Genomic DNA, 25237 nt, shown 5'->3' with positions numbered 1-25237 from the left:
TTAAGCATAATCCCACCAATATGTCTTTACATTTTTGTGAAAATAGTTTGCTCTGAAGACATGATAAAAAAAGCAAAATTTCTTTATACTACTTCCATAAAAAACACTGACCATTAATTATATCCAACTGTATTAAAACCTAGTTACAATCACAGAAAAGAAACTTGCAAAGTTTAACAAAGATGTTGACCTAAGTAACATGATTCTTTGCAATTGTGTGGACAAATATTATCGCCGGCAGTGCAACAAACATACATAAAAGAAATGTTTGCATCAAAGTTTGGCCAGGCTATCGAAACGGAACAAATACAAAACTTTCACTTTGCTAAACTTTTTAAATGCGATATGCGCACAAACAACAGACAACACACAATAAATACTTGTGTATAAACGGAAAATTGCCGTACAAAAGTAAAAGCGTTGCCATATAGCCGCAAAATTTCAAACAAAAAAGAGCAGTCAAGAATGACTTCTAGAAAAGACACAAGCTAATAGAAAGTAGAAACGAAGATTAAAGATAAAGCGAAATGGTAAACCAGCAGTAGTGAAGAGAGAAAAGGAAAAGTCAAGTTTTAATGAAGCTTGGAAAAACTAAAAAAACAGTTGCAAATTTTTATTGCACAATTGTAAGCTGAAATAAGGAATAAGTGAGAATGCTATGCATACAACTTTAGTTATTTTTTTTAATGAGACAAATAATAGAAAGGAAACTGTAAATGAAATTATTGCCATTATCTGGAAATGAAAACCTTTTGAATTATAATGTATATGATAAATACAAGGTCTGCCGCAAAAGAAAGAGGACTGTTAAAAAAAACAACAAAAAATTAATATTTTTCAAAAGTTATATTTTTTTATTCAAAGTAGTTTCGTTGTGCTTCGATACAGCGTTTAGCCCGGTCAATTAGCATTTCAAGTGAGTGTTTAAGGTCATTTTTCGAAATGCTCTTGAAATATCGTTCGTCGCCTTTTGGATAGCTGAAATGTCCTGAAACCAGTGTCCTTTCATGGGAAAATGAAGTTTTCCAAATAGGTAAAAATCACAGGGTGCCAGATCAGGTGAGTAGGGTGAGTAATTAATGGTTAATATGGAGTTTTTTGTCAAAAAATCGGTGACAAGCGTCGACTGATGACACGGCGCATTATCGTGCAACAGCCGCCAGGACCCTGCCTCACGGTATTGTGGTCGAGCACGACGAATGCGTGACAAAAGACGCTTCATAACACCCAAGGTAAAACACAGCATTAATCGTTTGGCCAGGTTGGACGAACTCTCGGTGTACAATACTCTCTGAATCGTAAAAACAAATCAGCATTGTCTTTATTTTTTACTTCTGAAGACGACCGACTTCTGAACGTCACAGAGGTCCTCACGACCTTCTTGGAATCGCTTAAACCACTCATGCGCATTACTATGGGATAGGCACTGATCACCATAAACTTTTTTCATCATTTGAAATGTTTAAGTAAACGTTTTCCCAAGTTTAAAACAAACTTTAATATTTGCTCTTTGCATTTTACGACCGATGACCAAAAGCTGCTGTCACTTTTTGATCGATAACATCGATTGTAGTTATCCGATTGTCTTAAAATTTTTTCGAAATGTCAACAAGAGATCAAACTTTTTATTTCATATACCCACCAATAGGTGGCGCCCCCAGAAACAGTTATATTTAAAAAGTTCTGTTTCTTTTGCGACAGACCTTGTATATAATATGATTTCAGCAACAAGCTTCGATTTCGATTTCTTAATGCATTTGCTTTTATTGCTGCTTTCTGGTATAATTTAAATATGATTTGGTATAAATCTTACAAACAGTTGCAATAAATGCAGTTATCTGTTCTTAAACTACGCAGGTTGCCCTTTATATTTAAGCATTTGGCAGCACTAGTTTTGCAAGCTGGAAACTCACAACTTTATCGTAAAGTTCGACATTTTTGGTGGTATGTATACTTAGATCTTTTTGACATTAGAGTTTGTTTTTTACAGTAACTTAAAATATTCTCTTCGACCAAAAAATTGAATTAAATTTCGAACATTTCCGAACGATTATTTTTTACAACTTTCGACGTGGATTAACTGATAACGAGTGAATAAATGAACTTATTTAATTTTTTGGTAATGAAGCCCATCAAAGAACAGTTTAGCGGTGGTATGGTGAATTCAATTAAGTACCTAGATCACTTCAAGACGAGTTTCGAGAAGATCGTTAGAAATCAGTTGATCTTCCGGAAACTATTGATGATGCCGTGCGCAAGCTGATATTACTATATCGTCATGTCACCTATCATGAGATTCAGATGACTTTGGGCACTAGTAGGACTAGGTAGGGACTAGTTAGGACTACTAAAAAGAAATTGTGTACGTTGGATTCCATACAATTTGTGAATCGCTCAAAAAAAGACACGCGTCGATTGGTCGAGAGAAATATTAACAAAAAACAATAGCGGTGCTTCGATACAAGTATATGACGTCTTTAAATGTGATAAATCGTGAATTTATGCATCTGAGCCAAAAAGTAAGCAGCAGTCAATTGTATGGGTGTTCCAAGAACAGACGAATCCAACAAAAGTTGTTCGCACAGGAAGCATTTCCAAGAAATGGTTGCCATTTTTTTTATGAAAAAACTGAACTTATCGCAACCATATCACTAGAATAACGCAGAACAGCGAATTCAGAGTGGCACCTAGAGACTTCTTTTTATTCCCGTTCGTAAAAATTAAACTAAGAGGTCAACCTTTTTTAATACCTGAAGAGGCGATTGATACGTTCAGAAGGAATGTTTTGGAGAAATCTCAAATAAAGTGGCAAAAGTGCCTCGACAATTGGTTCAAACAAATGAAAGAGTGTATAGAACTTAATGGAGAATATTTTGAGAAACGATTCGATGATAGAAATTTATTTTTGTTCTCGAACCATGAATTATAAAAGGCAACCTACGTATTACACATAACACGTTATTGTCTCTGCTGCATGACTATTGGGTATATATTATCTCAACCTCATATAAACAGTCAGAATATTTGGAAAATATTATATATTATATCTACAGTTTGAGGTTGATGGAGAGAAAGTTTCAGTTTCAGATCACAATATTTGATCCAACAAGCTTCGCTTTTAAAACTCCTAATGAGTATTTTTTGTTATTACAAACAGTTTCAGTGGTAGAAAAATTATTTCTATAAAAACTATCTCCATAGTTTTAGACCCTGTTGATCATTGCAAGATTTTTCACAATTTTCAATGAAAACTCCTTTACCGTTGTTAAATAAAAATGGTCTAGGCTCCATTCGATGTTTTGATCGGCCGCGAAAAGGCTTTTTCATGTATGTAGTACTAATATTATTATATGTTTGTGTCATTCATTGAAAGAAAATGGTTGGCACTACCATATTAAACAGAACTTACTGCGCACTCAACTCGCAGAGCAAATAGTCAAAGTTTCAAGTCGTAAATGCGTGCAACATAAGCATTGCCACGTTCGTTTGCAGAAAATCTCTCGCGCATAACAATCTCATGAAAAATGAACTGAATTGGTGACTACTTGCAATCATATATGAAATTGCAGCAAAAAAAGAGACCTGGAATTTATACCTCATACTTGGGCAACGTATCTAAAAGACGACTGTGGTGGCTGCTTGAGCTTGCAGAAAATATTGTTACTATACCCTGAACAGGGTAAAGTTTGTAACACCCATGATGTGATCAGTATGTCGAGCTGAGCCGATTTAGCCATGTCCGTCTGTCCGTCTGTCTGTCTGTCTGTCTGTCCATCTGTCTGTCCGTCTGTATGTGTATATACGAAATATACACCCTCAGTTTTTAAAATATCGTTTTGAAATTTTGCAAACGTCAAGAAGCTGCTTATTTGTCGGAAGTGCCGATATCGGAGCACTATAACATATAGCTGCCATATAAACTGAACGATCGGAATCAAGTTCGTGTATGGAAAACTTTCACATTTGGCAAGATTTATTCATGAAATTTGGTGCAGATTATTTTCTAAGGTAACAATGTAATTTCCGAAGAAATTTTTCAGATCGGTTAGCTATAGCATATAGCTGCCACACAAGCCGAACGATCGGAATCGGCTTGTATGGAAAACTTTCGCATTTGAGGTGGTATCTTCACGAAATTTGGCATGGATTACTGTTAAAGGTAAAAATATAATCTCCAAAAAAATGTTCAGAACGGATTACTAAAGCATATAGCTTCCATACAAACTGAACACATAGTTACTAAGAGAACTGCACCTGTGAAGGGTATTTAGCTTCGGTGCAACCGAAGTTAACGTTTTTTCTTGTTTTTATGTAAGATTGCATTGTTTGCACAGGAACACTAAAATGCTTGTTTACTCGTAATAAAGGCGTGTAGAAGTTGGCTAATGGCTTTGTGTACAGGAATCGTAGACATATATATATAGACGTAAATAAATACTTTAGTACGCGGAAGTGCATTGTTGAATGCATTGCAGGTAAATTCTGAAATTCTCTTTCTTGAAAATTTGTGGATAGTTCCATGGAAAATTAGGGAGCATAATTTAATTTGTTTAAATAAATATACGAGTTCAGACTCTTGGTTTGTCTTGTATGCATAATGATTTCTTCATGATTTAGTGATTTAACGATAGTTTGGCAAGTTAATTGAATTCGATTAATAAGCCGTTGAATGTACGGTATTTTAATAATGATTATAATTCGTTTTTACAAATACCAGCAATATTTATTTTATTTACCTTTCGAAATCCTTACATACGAAAAAAATTGTATTTTCTGTTTTTAAGCTTTTTATATGGTAGGCAATATATAATTTGACTAGTCTCATTTATAAACCATTTATTAATAACCTCACACTTCGGAAAGTAAATAGAAGTTAATGAACTAAAAGGAAAAATTATAATAATTTTGTTTTTAAATAACTAAAATATTTTAGTTGAAAGCTTCATTAGCTCTTATGTTAATTTTCTTTATGAACTTGTTGAACTCCTTTTAGAAGATCATTATTAAATTTGTAAAAAGTTGAAAGCTCCTATTTACTTTTTCTACTTTTATTTATTTTTTATTATTATTATGAGATTTCATTGGCGAATTAAATGAAAATTACACCGGCAAAACTTTTTTTATTTTTTTCGATTTCATTTTCTGTTCTCTTTCTGTTTTCATGTTTAATTCTTATTCTAGACATTAAAACCACTGTCATTTTTAATTTAGCTAAATTTTGCTTTTGTTTGATAATAATGCCTAACAGACAGGCCCATATGAACATACAAGAAATACGAAAAAGTTTCTACCAAAGCAAACGAGGAGAAACTAACTAACGGTACTGTTCATATTGAATCGAAATACAATAATTAAAAAACAAATTACAAACTGAGGCAAGCAAAGTACTAATTTTATAATTTTGAAACTTAATCGGTCAATGACATGAAAATTACATCGCCCAACAAAATTTTTCATTCTTTTGTTGTTGTTGAAACTAAAAACAGTAGAATTTTTATTTTCAGCACTTAAAGTTTGCATTTGTGTGATATTAAAGGGTATGATACGCCCATACAAACATAAAAGAAAAACGAAAAAGTATTTTCTAAAGCAAACTATAAACAACAAAAAAAGTTCCTTGTTTTTGGTGCATGTTAGGCAGAACTGATATTTAACATGTAGAAGTCAGGTTCAAAAATCGATAAAAAAATCACGCTCAAAAATCAAGTTGATGCTGATTGTTTTTTTTCGACATACGTGGTTTGGTGCATCATGAATTTGTTCCAAGGGAACAGACGACTTTAAAGAGTTCAATTTGGCCGTATTGAGGCATCTGCGACAGGAGGAAAATGACGGGAATTGTGGAAGAACAATTCATGGATTTTACTCCACGATTGCGATCGAATTTAAAGTCAAACAGGCAATGAATACTATCGATCAACCAACATATTAACCAGATAATTTTTTTAATCTAAATTTGATCGAATATTTAATTTCTTTTTTGATTTTACTAACAACTGACTCTGCTACTACCACAGAAAGTGTGAATTTCGGCATGCTAATCTCCATTTAAGAAAAAAATAAGATTCAACGAAGGACTTAAACAGATTATTGCTGCATAAAAAAATTCATAACATTCACATTTCATGAAATAACATGCGTGTTGGTTAAATAACACGTTACGCTAGCACAAAACTTTTCCTAAAGGGTTGCAGTGCCTCCAACTTTCTTGCAATGCAAAATCCTCAACATAAAAGTTCTGTAAGCTCTCATACCGGCAATGTTTATGCGTGAGTTTATATGCTGATATGCTTTTACGGGTGCGATTTTACATGTGTTTTCAGCACAGCGACAGCCACACGCACGCACACACACACACGCATATGTGAGCGCATATAAAATTTGATGTGGCCAAAATGCAGTGATCTCGCCAATAGTTGTGCAAGGTATAACTTTTTAGCAGCACATAAAATGAAAAATGCGCCCCTGCTTGGACACCTATGTGAAGGTCTGGCTGTGTGTGTGCGCTGAGCGGAGCGTGCCTGAAAATCACCTCATTATTTGAATTCGGACGAGAAATTCGGGCCACAATAAAATGAAGAAAAAGCGGAAAATAAAATTTGTATATTCTGTCTTGGTGTGCAACATGCCACCACATGAACGCGCCTGTCAGGCGGGTTGCCTAATTTGTTTATTTGCTTTGTGTGCGAAATTGTTGCCATGGCATGCTAGTGCCCACAAAGGTTAAGCCTTCGCACTTGGCTGCTTTCGAGGTGCGCTGCTGCTTCTACTGTGCACAGCAATAATAACCACAACAACAAAAAAGGGTCAAAACACTTTGGTCTTCGCTTGGCTTTGAGCGCCGCAAAACAGCGTACAACAGCGCGTATACGTAACATGAGAGGAATAAGTCAATGAGGCTAGCAACACAAACTCACACAACACGCACACAGTCAATCAAGGCGCTTAGGTGTTGCACACGAATTTTGTCAGTGTGCCGGTGTGAGTGTGTGTGTGTGAAAAATTCATGCGAGCATTTATGGGTCATTAGATCATATCGCGGCCGTGCGCCTTTGAATGGTTGTTGCAGATATTGCTGCTATTGTTGATTGCTGTTTACCGTTTTTGCTATTGTTGCATATATAGTATACATGTAGTGTGTTGTTCGTTTACCGCAACCCAAATTCCATTTTGCTTAGCCGCTCAATTCCGGCATTTCGCATTTCGTATGCACTAATCACATCGGCGCGGCACACACACATGCATACACGTGGATTTTGTGAAATTTCCCTCGCAATCGGCATTAAAAATTCATTGCTCTCTTATCGTGACTTACTTTAGGCTGCCTGCCTGATCGAAAAGCGCACACAATTTCATTTGCTCAAAGATATATTTTCCATTTTATTTTTCTAACACAAATATATTATGCACAAGACGACACAAACACACGCGCAAACACACAACTATTCATCCTTATACACTATACACCACTGCACTTCGAGATTACTTATAAGTATTTGTGTTGTTATTAGTGCTGTAGTAGTATTTGCTAGTTGTTGTTATTATTTGTATTCACACATTTCAATGAAATGTAATTGAGTTGGGTCGTTTGCCGCTTTGAAATATTGCCGTACCGCTCGTTACGAGTATCCGTCGCAAACTGGCTCGTCGCCGTAGCAGCCTGTCGTGCTTTTGTCCTGTCGTTTTGCCGCCGCTTGAACTTCGTTCGTTCATTAGCCGATGTCGTCATAAGTGGTACGAGTATGTTGTGATGCAATTCGCTTCGTTCATTTGTTCGTTTTCCGAGTCTCAACAACGAATAACTTGTGACGCGCTCCAATTGTTTACAAGTGTAATTGTGCACCAAACGGGAGAGAGCTTGTACAATCGTTATTTCGTGAGATTAAGAAAGTGAGTAAGCCAGCTAACGCGGCTAGCGTGGCAAGACGAATGAGTGGAATTGTAAATTCGCGCCAAAATCAGTGAAGACACATTGCTTTACTTTATTTTTATTTTTATTGCTACAGTGGCTTTCAAACTGTTGGCTAAAGTGTCTAAACGAGAGCGGTTTACAAAGTGAGACACAAAATATTTTAAGATATCTCAATTGCAATTCTAAATAGACAGGTCAAGTTCTGAAAATTTTAGCTCCGGAATAAAATCATAGAAATCGATATAAATTTATTACTAAAATTTGGTGTCAAATTAAAAAAAAAGGTATTGTTATACACGATTCTCAGAATGCAAATATTGAATCAACTCTTTCTTAAAAAGATATTGAACCAAATTTGTAACTTTGCATAAAAATCAATATATTTCTCTTAATTAATGAATTTTCGTGAACAAATTAATTTACATAATTTATATATACATAATGTATATGTCTTAAGGTGCTATACTCACTTGTGAATATCAAAAACTGAACCTTTTCTGCATGCAGATAATAATTTCGGAGATATGAATGTGAAACTGTAAAAAATTGTTTTAACTTGATGAAGTCGACTCCCAAACCTTATTAGATATATTTGTCAGGTAATAATTTCAATTTCATTCTGAAGTTTTTTGTTTGTTTGAAGATTTCAATATATGTATTTAAAATCTGCTTGATTATAAAACACAAAAACTAAATTTCATGGGAACACAATGTGGATGAGTTATGGCTGAGTTCGTTTTATTTGTATGTGATCTTTTCAAGTGCACTTTTATCAATTTTAATACCAAATATTTTCAGCATGTGTTAACATCCAATTAATTTTGTGCTTTACAATATGTACAACTTATACGACTTTTCAGTATTGATATCAAAGTTCAATTTGGAAAGCCACAGTTCTAGAAGATGCCATTGCATCTGCAATTTTCCGAAAGTAGTAGTAGGGTTGATACTTGATGCTAGCAGTGCAGTATCATAATGTCATTGTGGCGTCAAGTTGATGATTGGAAGCGTTACTGCATAATAAATGTAAGCATATATGAAGCCTTGGGCAAACGCTAGTATGAACAAGTCTCAAATCCGACTGAGATTCACAACGAATAATAAGGGGTTGTTAGTTTTTCCTTTAATTTGAATAATAGGCTTAGACGCCAGACTTTGGCAAAATCCTACGTAAAAATATTCTTCACAATATTATCGAGATAATTACTAGTGGACTAATTGGTCAATACGAATTAATTTCATATTAAAATTTTCCTGGTGTAAGATTTAAAATAACCTCAGCACATTTTTATTGCGATGGGAAATGACAAAGTCTGAGCGTTTCCTTAGAAAGCTTGACAATCATGCTGGTTAAGTTTTCGGGTAATGCTTCAAGTGCAAACTCATTATTCATTATTCAATCATAATCTGGTGACTTTTTGTGTGACAATGCCTTAATCTCCCTCCTGCACTTCTATAGCATCTATTTCAGCAATCGGAAATTCCATTTAACAAGCAAAATTCAAAAAATTACTGACTGCCCAATGGCTATCATTATCACTAAACTAGTTAGGAGAAAGCGTGGTTTGATGATCTGTGGCAAAACCCTCGGCTTTCCTGCATTGGTCCTATATGGTTGTAGGCTTATAGCTTTGTTCAAAGTTTGTTCAAAAAATTGTTTACTAGATCTGAATATTTGGCAGCAACTCTTAACGCTTCTAAGGATTTGTTTCCCAATTTCCATAGAACATGTTTCATCTTTTTTCTGGCAGGATTGAGAAATATTTTGTCATTAGGATTTTTACTGACTTGCCATGCATGCCGAAGACGTCTCTTCTCTCTGAATATCGACATTACCTTATTGAAACAGAGATACCTGTCCAGCTTTTGGGCGCACTGTGCGACTCTAGTTTTAGGATAATTATATGGGCAGCATTGTTTATGCTTCCGGTCAAGACTTCCTGAGCATAATCGCTATCTGCCTCAGAGGAAATGGCAATTATGGGGTCCACATTTTCTTCTAGCCGTTTGCGATAATTTGAAATATATGACAATTTGCAAAGTTTGGGTTTATTTATTGCGAGTACCGGCAAAAAGAAAACGATTTGTTTGGGAACCAACCAAAAATCTAAATTATGCCTAGTTCTTCTATCATTAACTGTTTTTATCTATTGTCATAATTTTTTTTTTGTGTTTTTTTGGTATTTCTTTCGCGACCCTTTTCTATTTGTGCATTTCTAAATTCGCGATATCTTTTGAATGGAATATTTGAATCGAATAATTCAAAGAGTTTAAAAAAAAATTGAATCAATCTGAAATATGAAGTATACTGAGGAACAAACGAAGCGCTTTTACATTATTTTTTTATATAAAAAACACTTATTGGGACGTAACTATAGTAGTTGGGGTTATACTGTCTCTTTATTGCAAAGTCGTATTTTTTTATAAGGTTAATAGTATTCGTATCGCACGTTATGTAAGGAATTTGTTGGACAAGGTTCCCTAACTTTTTTGAAAGACTATGTTCACCGGAGAAACTGTAGCTTGCCAATAGTGAACAATTTTTGCAAATCCATCAAGTAGTTGCGGAACCTCTTCAATTCAAACAAAGAAACAAACAAATCCTTCTTCCTTACAATATTAGAATAGAAACTGCCAAAGCCACTTAATGGCTAAAAGAGTGAAAGATAAGTTGCTTCCTATTTAGACTCGCAAAACCGACACCAATAAATGAATCTCAAAAAATATTAAGTACAAGGAAGAGCAATTTTTTTGCCAAAAAATTTAAATATTTCCTTATTCCCTGTTTTTAATTATTTTCAACTTTTCACCCACCTTTCTTCATTAGGCCTTCGGCTTACCCATGGCAAATTTGATTTGCTCCACATTCACTTATAATTATAAAAATGAATGCTTTCGGCAAGTAGGGATTTGTTACCATACGCATTTTTACGCTATCACTTTTGTTTTGATCACCGTTTCGCTTTATACTCACATTCAGGATTTATATGAAAAAAAAAATGTATTTCGCTGCTTGCTCATTTTATTATTCTCTCACCGCACTCTATTTTCCCGATTCCTACCATTCGCTCTCTCACAATCTCTCTCTATTTATCTCTCTCTTCCTTTCGTCACTCACGCTCAAAAGCTCACTGTGTTTTCACCTGCACGAATTATGAATCATAACAATCACCTTTGCATTAGTGCAGGCCAAAATAAAAGCAAAGAGCTTTCGAAGGCTGTGTCGGTATGCAGGTTGAATTTGCCGAAAGGACATTGCGCTCAACCCGGCTACCGCGTGCCGAACAATGCTAGTACGACAGTGAGTAGAAAAATGGATAAGTTGTACGAAAATGAGCTATAAAAGCAATGAAGGTAACATACACACATACATATGTGCTTGTATGCTTCGCTGTGCGAAGGAGAGCTGCGGAAGGCTTGGTGTACTCGTACAAATTGTCATTCACGCAACGCGTGCTTTGGTTGTAAGTAGTGTGCGGTATTGAAAAACAATAACCAACAAATTGCCGCAAGATTTTGGTTACGCACATACACATACGCACAATCTACTTTTTACTTGTTAATTTGCGTTTAAAGGCTGCGTGTGTGGCGCACATTAAGGTGGATACGATAGTACTTTATATCAACCCAAATGCGTGTTTGTATGTATATACATACATATATGCTTGTGCAATGGTCAGGCCGAGTGGTCCCTATGCAGAACATTAAAATCATTGCCTGACTTTTCGTGTTTTTTTGCAAAATGATTGCTTCGACCCTTTCGTGTGCACTTTTTTACCAGCTTACACTTTGAATTTAGTTTTTTCGTTTTTTGGTATTTTCTTAACTTAAGTGTCATGGGAGCAACTTGCAGAGTGGCATGGGAGTCCCTTGTTGGCTGAGTTGAAATGGAATGGTGCTGGCCAACAGACCGTTTACATTTTTACCTTTTTATCGGTTAAGATTTCTCACCTGCAAGGGACTGAGTGCCTTTTCGTTTGTTGCGTTTTAATTCATGCCGCCCCCGACTTGAACTGTAAAAGTTATGCCAGTCAAATGTTCATAATTTTATTGCATGTGAGCACATTATTTCAACAGCTCACACGTTTTCCCAATTTCTTGCTTTCTATTTCCTTTATTCTATGCTTTTCTCCAGTGTATTTGCGACCCCACGCCAAATAGTGATCAAAGCAGTATTACAAGATGCGTTCCACAGTAAACTTTTTGAATCTAGAACCCCCTGGTGATGCCATCTTTATGTCGACTAATGTCTTAGAATCTGCTATCTTTGTCGAATGTCCAGTGATAATTCCATGACATTTCATCAATTGAAAGTGAAGTTATTGCGTTTTAAGTGCCAGTATGTTTGTGTTATCGGTGGGAAGATGAGTTTCGAACAAAGAGCCAACATTAAATTTTGTTTGAAAATTGGTAAAACTTTTACCGAAACGTTTCAATTGATGAAACAAGTTTATGGCGATGATTGCCCATCCCATAGCCGAGTGCACGAGTGGTTTCAACGTTTTCACAGTGGCCGTGAGGACATAAAGGACGATCAACATGCGGGCCAAACTAAATCCGTGATCACCGGAAACCGATTCTCCAATCGATGACGATGGAGCAGACGCTAGAATAGCAATTACCTGTCAGAAGAATAACAAAGCGGCGGGAACCGATGAACAGCGGCGAAGAATTGATAAGAAGCATGCATTAGTTTCTTTGTAAAATATGGTCGGACGAAAGCATGCCCAACGATTGGAATATAATAGTGCTGTGTCCAATCCACAAAAAAGGAGACCCCACAATCTGCGCCAACTGCTGTGGGATAAGCCTCCTCAACATCGCGAATAAGGTTCTATCGATCGTATTATGTGAAAGTATGGACCTTATTAGTGTTGCTTTAGACCTGGCAAATCAACAACCGACCGGATATTCACCATACGCCAAATTTTAAAAAAGACCCGTGAAAGGAGAATCGACACACACCACCTCTTCGTCGATTTCAAAGCTGCTTTCGACAGCACGAAAGAAAGCTGCCTTTATGCCCGAATTTGGTGTCACCGCAAAACTAATACGTCAAAAGCTCCGTCAGGATCGGGAAGGACCTCTCCGAGCCGTTCGATACCAAACGATATTTCAGACAAGGCGACTCCTTTTCGTGCGACTTCTTCAACCTACTTCTGGAAAAAATAATTCGAGCTGCAAAACTAAACTGAGCAGGTACAATCTTCTATAAGAGTGTACAGCTGCTGGCGTATGCCGATGATATTGATATCATTGGACTTAACAACTGCGCCGTTAGTTCTTCTTTCTCCAGACATGTCGTCCGAATGGATGCAAGCACTCCAGCTCTGAAAGTGTTCGATGCAGTAAGCGCCGGGGGAAGCAGAGAAAGAGGAAGACCTCCTCTCCGTTAGAAAGACCAGGTGGATCTCCAATTGGCGCCACGTAGCGAAAAGAAGAAACGACTGGCGCGCTGTTGTTAACTCGGTATCATAAGCGACATTAGCCAAGCGATGCAATGAAAGCAAATATCATTTTGCATTGCGTCAGGATCATGCCATAAGAGCATACTGGTAAACGATATCCGATGAGACTGCTAAAAGTGCCATCCGTTAGCTGCCGAACCATTGCAGAAATAACACAAACATATTAAAACGACATGCAAGGGCTAGATGAAATGCTTTAAAGGCATGCATGATATTTGTAAGAGTACTGAAGAAGAACATTCATGCTTTTAAGTATTCGGTGTTTAGGCATGAAAAGACTGCGAGATTGAACTGAGAGTCGGATTAAATATGTCGGAGTTTCAAAGTTCAAGAGACTGCATGAAGTAAAAGAATTAAATATCAAGCTGTATTAAACTTTGTAAAATGCCGTAATGCTTGTACATGTCTTGCTCACATTAAACATAGAAATTGTAGGTCTATGTATGGCATCTCAGCTAGCCAGTATATCCTAACTTAACATAACCATCAAGAAACTATATTGATGTTTATGACTTTAGAACTGAAACGTCATATAAAGCACGAACCTTGTGGGATATTAAATAGCTTTAGTATCTCTCAACAAAAGTGAAAGATTTCGAGATTCAAAAAAAAACTAATTTTTATTATTTATAATTTTTCTAAACTGCTATATTAATAATGAATAATTTTGAAACAGAAAATCATTTTCGATAAAGCAATATAAGAAGAAAAATTAACCCAGAATATTATTCTAAATTAATTATTCATTTATCAAGTTGACTTGAAACTGGAATGTAACTCTTCGGGTTGTTGTCCAGGCTGTAAATTTGGTTGCATGCATGGATATAATAACAGCTGATCATTAATCGAGTAGCCGGTTGTGCGAATAACAGAAGCTGGTTTCTCAATTAAAAACTAATGTTCTAAATTAATTTGGCTGCACGAAAAGGCTACTAGAGCACTTAATTATTAATTATATATATAATGTAATAAATACATGTGTATGATAATTATTATTATAAAATTAATTATAATTGAATCTATTCTTTGCTAAATTTACGTTTTAAAATGTTGCTCCCGTACCATTTGTAGCTGACACATTGTAGCCGCGAGCCACGCAACAAACGCATGCCACAACTGAATGCCACAAATACCACAACAATGAGACTGACTTCGCAAGAGTAAGAGCAAAAGCACTAACAAATATGTTGGCAATAAGTATAAAGAGGTTAAGTAGCAATAAAATTAATAATATAACAATGCTACTTTGTTCTTCAAAGGAAAAGTGAAAATATGAAATACAAATACACCAAGTACATACAATATGTACTTAAATAGAGAATAAGGCAAATATTATAAAAGCTATTGTTAGTAAGAATGACTGGTATGAATAACAGATGATTTCTTTGACAAAAGAAAAAAATTACAAATAACATTTTATACATATACACCTTATTCTCATTTTTCCAGGAGAAAACGAAATATTGTTTTCGTTGTGTGGTATCAAGCACAATCTGACACTCCGGTGCTTGTTTGGAATGGATGTACATATGTATATATATATGTATGTCTGCATTCGACTACACATATGTACATATGTATATCTATATACATATCAAGCAATACCAAAAAGTACATCGGAATTCGACGTAGAATCACAGTTAGAACGTGCGAATTCGCTATTTGGGAAAATTCTAAAAATTCCGCAAAAGAATTGTCAAACCCGACAAACATACTGTCACCGATGCTATTGATTACAAGGGTGCTCCCAAATCTACTTGAACCTTTGTTGTAATTATTAAAAATCAATAAAGTTTTACTGTAGCTTTCTGTTTTTTTTTTACTCCGTCATACTGTAGCAGCTAAGTTCTTAAAGGGGGCTATTAAATTACTAATTTGAGTTTCATAATTTCAACAAAAGCTGATAAAAAATAAAAAAAAACTAATGTGAAATATTTTTCTGAGCTGGATATCATGTTCACAAATGTCTTCGAAATTTTTGTTTTTATTTTAAATACCTATTATGGTTGGTAGTGGCAAAAAATATATAAAGCTCAAGTTATCAGAGAAGACGGTGCCGTAACAAAAAAAAATGACCTACATTTCTTTTTATTCTTTATTGACGTAGACACCGCTTACGCAGTTATAGTCGAGTTTACAACAGCGCACCAGTCGTTTCTTCTTTTCGCAAGGTGGCCCCAAATGGAGATTTTAAGCGGAGCTAGGTCCTTCTCCACCTGGTTTCTCCAACTTTGTGGAGGTCGTCCTCCGCTTCCACCGGCGGGTACTGTCTCGAGTACTCTCAGAGCTGGAGTGTTTTCATTCATTCGTCAGCGTATCCTATGTCTCTTAACTCGCTGAACTATGTATGTCAATGTCATCGTATATCTCGTACAGCTCATCGTTCCATCGACTGCGTTGCCAATGCGGAAAGGACCGTAAATCTTTCGCAGAACCTTTCTCTCGAAAACTCGTAACGCCGACTCATTAGATTTTGTCATCGCCAAACCTTGCACCATATAGCAAGAGGGGATAACGAGTGACTTGTAGAGTTTGGCCTTTATCTTCTGTGCAGGTTCTGTTAGGTGCACCCTCACTTGATCTGATTGTCATTCAGCGACCTGTTGCATTAAGGTTAAGAGGGGCTTAAGTCTGTGATTGCTGCGGTATAACTGGATTTCCGATGATGTTGTTGAGAGGGAGGAATATCTAAGGAGCAGGAAGCTTTTAAATGATAGGAACAGGTGTAGGTGGCAGGATCACTGGGACAATAGTCTTAACGATCGATTGACTTGTGAGTACATTCGGGATATTGGGTTTGTTGAGGGTAACTCAGACTTCATATTTTGCTAGAGTCTGTATTTTCTGCTTACGGGGCATGGGCCTCTGAATGTATTTTTGCTTCAGAAGCACCAATATGATGGTTCGGGTTGTTTTTGTAAGGCGGATACATGTAATTGCGGAATTCCCGATATGGGTAAGAGCCCTTGGAGTTTGCTCCAACCTGCTTATGCGGACTGGCCCTTCTGGGAGTATCGTGGTGGTCGTGGTTAAAACCCGAATGCGGGAAGAACTGACACTTTGTAAGTTGAATATGGAGTTTGAATTGCAACCGGGTGCCGGACCCAAAGTACGGCAGATGCTTTAGATGGGCCTCGAACTCTACCAAGGTGGTTAGCGTATCCATTCAACACTGCCAATTGGTACCGAATTTTTAAATGGACAGGTTTTCTTCAAATTATTGTGCTGTGAAATACCAAATATGTTTATTTCCGATTCACCTCATATATCCCATATACACATGTATATGGTTTCCAATGCTGTATCGCCCTAATACTCAATACTAGCCAAATGCCGTTGCTTTTTTTGGTGTTGTGTATGAAAGCCAATTTCGGTGAGTGCGCGCTTCCAACAACAAATGGCACAATTACACATGCATATTTATTTATACAAGCAATTAACATTAATACGTGGCATTTACACAGACAGACAGACAGCGAGTGTGCCAAGTAACTGGCGGATGCTAGTTTGCCTCACTCAAATTGTATATGCAAATGAAAATAGCACCCAAAATGGAGCATAAAACTTTTAGGATGCAACAACAACAACAGCATAGCACACAGCACTGTCATGCCAACAATGCAATTTCATTACACATGCCAACAACAACAAGTGTAGTTGTGGTTTTTGCTATTGTTGTCTGTTGCGCCACAAGCCAAACACATGTTCGCTGGCATGTCGCATTAGGCGAAAATGGCAATTTGCAAAAATGTTGAACGAAAGCGAATGCAGAAGGCAAGAGACAAGAACACAGTTTGCTCGGGCCGCAAGCAATCGCAATTCCAAGAAAACTTCAGGATAACAAGGAAGTACATAGATGGCAGCAGCTCCAACAACAGCAGAGTCAACCAACAGTGTGGCGTGCTAAGACGCTGGTGAAGTGACAGGCTCAACTCATGGTGAGGCACACTGCCAGCGGCCATCAGCCACAGAGTTATCATCGGAACAGACAAACGTCCGAACACACACTCACACATACAGACATAACGACATAGGCGCACCGACTTGGCATTCAACCAGGGCAGGCCGAAGCGAACGTCCTAAAAGCGGCTACTTAGGCAACCGCAAGTAAGCCAGTGCAGGCGCGCTGCAAGTCAGAGTGTCAGCGGTGAGTCAGGCAAGTCAAAAATCAAACAACCAACAACCGAGTTAGAAAACAAGTCTGACAACACTTGCAGCAAGCGCTGGGATAACAAATGGCAGCAGCTGCATTTGTCAAGCGCCAACGCCTCACCCTCCGCAAAGGCAATGAAGTCGAGTGCAATGAGGCGTTGGCGCGAAGTGCAACGAGCCGTGCGTTGCTGTTGCTGTTCCCGTCGTTTGGTGAAAGTGAAGTGCTGCATGCGAACTGCAGCACCAACAAAAATAAGTGGGGCATGGCTGGTTGGCTTTTAAAGTCATGCTCAAGCAGTAAAGCTACGCGTCCACTTGGCAGCCGAAGTCATAATTGTGACATGGTTGTTAAGCGTACGAGTCACTTTTAGTGTGACTGCGAAGATGTCACATTTGTGACTCAGTCACGCATTGTTGTTGCAATGGAACGCCAAGACTGTCGACGATCGGACATTGCATGACACGCAGAATTGTGTAAACTTAAGTGCGCGTATAATCTATAGACCTGACAGGAAAGTAAGTTAAGTTTGGCCAAAAGCATGTTTAAGAATAACTCTGGATTTGTGGGGGAACATCAATTTGTATGGACCCAGTTAACGGGTTTATGTAACATCAACCGAATTTATAATTTCTTAGCAATCCTTAGTGGGTCTCTCTCTAACCGTATACAGATTACAGTTCTCTGTAACTAGTCTTTCTTACAGTTCAAAAATGCGTCAGAAGTTGAATAAATTCAGCTGCTTAAAAATGGTCCAGAGCGAGTTGTAGACAGAACCGATGGGCATTTAACTTTAGCATATCTGTAATGTTGCAACATTAATGTAATGATAAACTAAAAAAATAACATCTTTTTATTGTTGTCGTTTTTGATATTCTGTATAAATTTCAAAGAGCTGGTGTTGTGTTACGAATGTTTCAGTTAAGATATCTCATATATTCTTTCAATATTAATAAATATACCATGGTCCTTCGAAAAAATCCAAATCTGAGTTTCTTTGTACATTTTTGTTTTTAAAATTATTAAAAATATTATAATATCGAAACAGGTGGCAACTCCTCAAAAATTTTTTCTTTGGAAAAGGTCCTTCAGAATAATATTATTCATTATCCTTATTGAATTTTTTGTAAATTCTCAATTAGGTGGCAACACCTTAAAATAATTTTCTTTGCCTGGTACTAAGATTTCTGTTAAATTATGGTTTAAATACTTGTGTTAGCTTTCTAAATAATTTTCAAATAAAAGTTTTTATTGTAAAGATATGGCAGCTCTAAAAAATAAAAGCTGTATAATTTAAATAAAGTCATAATTTAGAGTCACGTAGAGTCACGTCACGTGAGTTCGACTGCAGATTTCGGATTTCTCACATGTTTTCGAAATAAATACGAACAATGTGGCAACTCCAAGAGATTTTGTTTTTCTGTACAATCAGTTCAAAATCTTTTCAGTGGGTGTTCTAGTTATGTATTTGTAAAAAAATTAGATCGAAAATCAGGTGACAACTGCTTAAAATAATTTATTTCCACATATGTATAATGAAGAGTTTAATTAATTATAATTTACAATGGTAAAGTTTTTATAATTAAATTTTTCTTTCTAATTTTTTTTTTAATATTTTGGCATACATATTATCAACTTAAGTAATTAATTTCGATGTATTTATTTGTAACTATGTAAAATAATAAAAAAAGAATAATTCTTACATCGACATTTTCTATTTTAAATTTTTACTTAGCGTTAAGTTAACTTAACTTAACCTTACATAACTGAACTGAACTTAACTTAGCATAACTGAACTGAACTAATTTAACATAACATCTTAACTTGACTGAACTTAACTTAACTTATCTTAACTGAACTGAACTTAACTTATCTTAACTTAACTTAACTTAACTTATCTTAACTTAACTTAACTTAACTTTGTTTAACTTAACTTAACTTAACCTAACTTAATTTAAATTAACTTAACTTAACCATAATTTATCAACATGTTCTATTATCTTAAAATTTAACTAAACAAATTAAAAAAATAAATAAGAAAAACTATCTTGCAACTTCATATATTTATTTTTGAGATTTTAAAAGAATATTTATCAATTTTAGCTTATATTTTTTATAGCTAGCTTACATTAAATTTAGGAAAATTAACCTCAATTCTTTCGCTTTCTTTTTGCACCCAATTTTCCCCCGAATTTTTCTCCCAATAAAATCAAATCGAATTAAATCCGTATCCCCAACGGTGGGTGACGAATTTCGCAAATTTAAATAAATTCATCATCGTGAACTGTGCGTACGTGGGTGTATTGGTGTGTTGCCTGCGGTGACTTGTTGTCATTCAATATGCCTATTATGACCCCAAAATCCTATGCAAATACCCAAACACACACACATACACAGGCGTAAATGGCCATAAAGGTTATATGCGTATTGAGGCAATTTGTTGGATTTCACTAAACAGTTACGGTCAAAGGGCGGGCATAATAATGAATTGCCAGTTAATGTGTGCAAACGCACACAAAGTCACAAAGTAGTATTAGCACAACAACAATAACAATATACACATAAGCAATAAACATTGCATGGCACAATTGCAAAGAAATTGTTAAGCAAGCAAAGGCAAGTAAGCATAGAGACTTAACATCCGCACATTTACATAAGCACAATACACGCATATGGTCGAACAAAAGTCACACACACACAGGTGCCGCCATTGTTGTGAGCGTCAGTGTGTGTATGCGTTGGAATATTTCCAGTTGGACGTGCGTAAATATCACAAAGCCATGTTAAGGCAGGCAAATTGCTTCGAAAAGATTTTAATGACGGCTCGCACGCACACATGCATACACATTTACCCATATAATATATTGGCTTGGGTTGGCATAGCCCTACACACCCAATAAGCGCGTCAATTTTGGCCTTTCATTTTGGCCCAGATTTATTTTAATATTAAAGATGTATGCGAAGGTGAATATACAGTATGTATTTTTGTGTGTGCGTTGCAGTTGCTAAGTGTTGTTTGGGCAGCCCTTGGAAGAAGGATCTCTGTCCCCACTTAAAGTTTATGGAAAGGCGCTCTGGTTGCTAGCACGGGCAATGTTATGGGTTTCGGTTTCAATCACCTGGCTGACATAATGCGATGCATAGCAAAAAATTTCGGTACGTCCGAAAGTTCACCTTTCTTGTGCGGAGGAAAGGAAGCATAGCATTAATAAATTAAAAATAGAACGCGTGGTTATTGAAGCTTTCTGCTCTTCCCTCTTCTCTTCACTTGCACAATTTATATCATTTACTAACAATATTCTCTTTTTAAAAAATTAACAAGTGTGCGGTCAAGGACATAGAGAATACCGCGCTTTACTGAAACACTCCCAAATAATTATTTCTTTTGCAAAAATAACATTATAAAGAAAAACATATTTTTCAAATTTTATTATTATTGTTAAAGTTTGCCAAACTCCAACACTTCCTCGACTAGAGCCTCCATGGCGAAACCTCTCAAAATGATTTCAGGCTGATGGACTTCGTAGGGGGCCGAAATATGGTTTATCAAGCTACTTGGCTGCTTCCGGGTCAACTAGTTTGAAACCAGATCGTTCATGTTGTGACAGATGTACGACATGTATTCAGTGTTTTAGACGTGCGACAAAAAAAGAGAGAGGCCGAAATGCGTGAGTACGAAGAGCTTGACAAGCTGGCTGACAGGGTTAATGTTCGAAAACTCTACGAAAAGATGCGGCGACTAGCGGAATGTTTTAAGACCGGAGCATACTCTTTTGGTGATTTAGTAGCTTGTCTTCAGATTATACTGCAATTATGGAGGGAACACTTCTTCAGGCTGCGAAATGGCAGAGAAAGTGCAACATGTGGAAAAGGCGAACTCGATTCTCCAACCATGCTCGATCATGAAGAAGTTCAAATATGTAGCAATTACCCGTCTGAAGAACAACAAAGCGGGGGGGCCGATGGATTGCCGGCCGAGCTATTCAAACAAGGCGGCGAAGAAATGATAAGGAGCACGTCAACATACTTATTGGATCTTATCAGTGAGGCTTTAGACCTGGAAAATCAGCAAGCGACCACATATTCACCATGCGCCAAATCTTGGAAAAGACCCGTGAGAAGATAATCGACACACACCACCTCTTCGTCGATTTCAAAGCTGCTTTCGACAGCACGAAAAGGAGCTGCCATTATGCCGCTATATCTGAATTTGGTATCCCCGCAAAACTAATACGGCGGAGTAAACTGACCTTAAGCAGTACAAAAAGCTCCTTCAGGATCGGCAAAGACGAGCCATTCGATTCCAAACGTTTCAGACAAGGCGACTTTCTATCTTGAGACTTCTTCAATCTACTGCTGGAGAAATAATTCGAGCTGCAGACCTTAATCGATGAGGTACAATCTTCTATAAGAGTGTACAGCTGCTAGCGTATGCCCATGATATTAAAACTTTACGGAAGATTTATTATCCTCAGCGCATTGGCAACTGTGAGTGCGATGATCTGTACGAGATATACTGTAACGTTGTCATAGTTCAGCGAATCAAAAGCCAGCGTCTGCGTTGACTAGGTCATTTTATCAGGATGGAAGAGAACACCCCAGCTCAGATTTTCGATTCAGTACCCGCAGTTGAAAGGAGAGGAAGAGAAAGACCTTAGGATCAGGTGGAGAAGGAGCTGACCGCACTTGGTATCTCAAATTGGCGCAAAATAGTGAAATGAAGAAAAGACTGGCGAAGGAAAGAAGGTACGGTTCATAGTGTCTAATCTGACTTTTCATCGGAAATAGCGGTCAATATGAGAGATATGTTAGGCATGGATTAGTAATCATAAATGTGTAAGTATACCTTAAAACAATTACAAGAACTACTATGAAGTACTTACTATAGTTCACTAAAAAGGTAAAAATGTCTGTTCATTTCACCAAATTTTTAGTTTATTAGCAATAAGATTAAAAGCTTGTGCAAGTTCCGTCCAAACTAAATCATACATTTCTTCTCGTAATACAAAAGCCTTCACGTTGCTTAACGTTTTTCTGCCCTGACTTCAACTGCTTCCAGAGTAAGTACATTTAGGTGCATGCCACATGAGTTATGCGTGAAACCGCGAGGCCACGAAAATAGGCAGACGTTTCTTACATACATAACTATATAACTAAATATACAAACACGGGCATTCGTACGTACATACAATACATATGTGGCTTTATTTAACACATACATATATATGTTACGTACAAACTAACCCGCCCACATGTGCATAACCTCGATTCATTGCATATGCCGCCGCACATATTTTATGCAAACATGAGTACTTAACAAAAACACACACACACACATACATACACAGCGCATAAATATGCATGGGGTAGCAGAATTTGACCGATTTGCATGCGGCAACCGCAAACGAGAGCGTCAAAGCGCCGCTGACAGTTGGCAGCCAACAACGCAATTGCAAACGCTAATGATAGCCATGTGCTTAGCTCGATTTGAGCGCATGCGAGCTTAAGCAAACTGACGCGGCTGCCAGCTAAAATTATACTAGCAGTACCAACAACAACAACACCAAAAAAGAAGTAGCAGTAGATAGGGAATGACAGCAACGCCAGTTGAGTTGTTCAAATCGCGTGATGGCAGCGCGATTTCGTGGGAGAAGGCACGGATAACTGTAAGCCGCGTTGGCTTTGTTGTTGGTATTAGTGGCACATCCACTTACGGCACTGCCAACCACTGATGAGATCTTAAGAATGTCATTACGAACGCATAGAGCAGAAATATGTTTGTACGGCAGAAGATTGCCGCAAGCAAAGCGCGTCGGATTTTTGTGGTTCAACGCAGCGGCGCAGTGCCAGAAGAAAACCAGGCACGACAGAAAAAGAAATTTGAATATGTTTTTTTTTTGTTTTTGTTGCTTTCAAATTGCATCTGCAGTATGATGTGCAAGGCAAGACAAATGCGGTACGTGGCTGACATGCGGAATGCATGAACGGCTTAAATTAATATGCCAACGGTATGCGCTTGGTAGGCGATGATCATCTAAGCGCAGCTAAGCATGCACGGACAGCTGTCTTTGCCGTGAAATGAGCAACGTGTGTGCCGCCGCTAATATTCATGCGCTTTTCGCATTTTCATGCTAGAAACGTCAAGTTTTTGCAGCTGAAAGTGCTTGTGGTATATGAGAAAGATGTGGCCGACATGACGTATACGTAACATCAAATCGGTGGCGTTCGCTTGAGCAGATTTCTGGCAATTACAAATCATCAGATGTGATATGGAGCTTTACGTTGTGTGACCGCTTAACCTGAATCCCGTATAAAGCGAATAAGAATGAGAATATAAAAGTAAATTAATTCTGTGATTGTGGGTTTTGAGATCAAGAGTGATTTACATTTGTTGAAATCTAAAAAGAATTGCAAATGTCATACAGATCAACTGATTTTGAGCTAACTAATTGATATATTTAAAAATCGGTCTAAAATAAACTTTATTTTGCTGATTTCGTCTAGTAATGGCTTATCTTCCCCGCCTAGCGTAAAAAGAAAATACAAATTCCTCATGATTCAAAATTTGTCTCAACGAAACTACCATTTTTTCTGCTTTTAAAGAATGTAGCGTCTTCAACTAACTTGTCACGTTTCTCGTTTACGATCTCAAGTCGACTTTGGTTTCGGAAAAGTTTCAGGTCTTTTCGTACGATTCTAGCTTTGACCGCTTCACATTTAAAACATTAAGCAAACTGGTTGAGTCGGTCTATGAGGTACATTGAGGTCCTCTGCTATTTCTCTGTTGCCAACATTATGTTTCTCAATCATTTTGTGGGCGAATTTTTTTCATTTTATCGTATTAACAAAGGTGGGTGGACGATTCGCTCAAGGCAAGTTTTCGAAGACTTCACGACCATCACCGTATGCTTTGTCCACTCGCATACTAGTGTTTGCGATAACGTAGACTTACCAAAACCTCAACATTTTCAACGATATTTTTTGAGTTATTCCATTAATAAGACAAAATTTCAAACAATTCGTTTTTAAATTTTTTCATGACAAAAATCGCCATACAATTTTTTTTACTGCCAAACACACGATAATTGGCGTTTGGAGCTCAAACTTTATACGAACAATAAAAATTATGTATAAGTCTAAGAAAAAAATTTCATGTCATTTTGCGCGCGGATTTTAAACGAACCAGTCCGAGTTAAATTTGATCAGCTGGTGCCTAAGATGCTTATTTCTACTTTTAGATGTCTAATAAATTATGAAAGTTCATCGAGCGATTTTATTACAATTTTATGCAATAAATACAAAAAAAACATTAATTTAGTACTGATCTAAGCTGTTTCTCCGTCTGTTATGGTTTTTCTGTTCAGCGCCAGCTTTATTTATTATATCACTAGAAGTCATAGGAGAATATATCACTGAGATTTGTTACCTTAAACTTATTTATGAAAACCAGTTTCACCTTCGAGCAATTTATGTTCAATTATTCCATGCATTTACAATTTTTATTCGCTTTGACATTTTTTCACAACAATTTCTCCTATTGCATTTTTCTCCTGTATTTCCCGGTTCATTTTCTTTCATTAGCGCAAGAATTTGCAATTTCTCAAAGCCTTGACAGTTTTGCGTTACCTGTATTTTAAAGCATCATAAATACAACTAATGCCATGCTTAGAAAATATTTATTTTTCCTGCTTTTTACTCAGTTTATTT

The 25237-nt window shown here is 36.8% G+C and overlaps 1 protein-coding gene across 5 annotated transcripts in view; it reads right to left on the bottom strand.

Annotated features, from left to right (window-relative positions):
• LOC126767522 (uncharacterized) overlaps nt 1-25237 on the bottom strand; it is a 617976-nt gene that overhangs the window by 217592 nt on the left and 375147 nt on the right. For 2 of the 5 annotated variants that reach the window (XM_050484998.1, XM_050485014.1), the window contains exon 1: nt 7100-7645. The exons of 2 other annotated variants lie outside the window; for them this stretch is intronic. The gene's annotated coding sequence lies outside the window, so the exon portion shown is untranslated. Of the gene's footprint in view, nt 1-7099; nt 7646-25237 lie in introns of those variants that run through there. One more of the 5 variants, XM_050485019.1, reaches the window with a different exon arrangement.

Source organism: Bactrocera neohumeralis, chromosome 2, assembly GCF_024586455.1.
Source record: "Bactrocera neohumeralis isolate Rockhampton chromosome 2, APGP_CSIRO_Bneo_wtdbg2-racon-allhic-juicebox.fasta_v2, whole genome shotgun sequence".
Classification (NCBI taxonomy): Eukaryota; Metazoa; Arthropoda; class Insecta; order Diptera; family Tephritidae; genus Bactrocera; species Bactrocera neohumeralis.
Note: the sequence above shows the minus strand (reverse complement) of the source record. Positions and strands in the feature narration are given on the sequence as shown.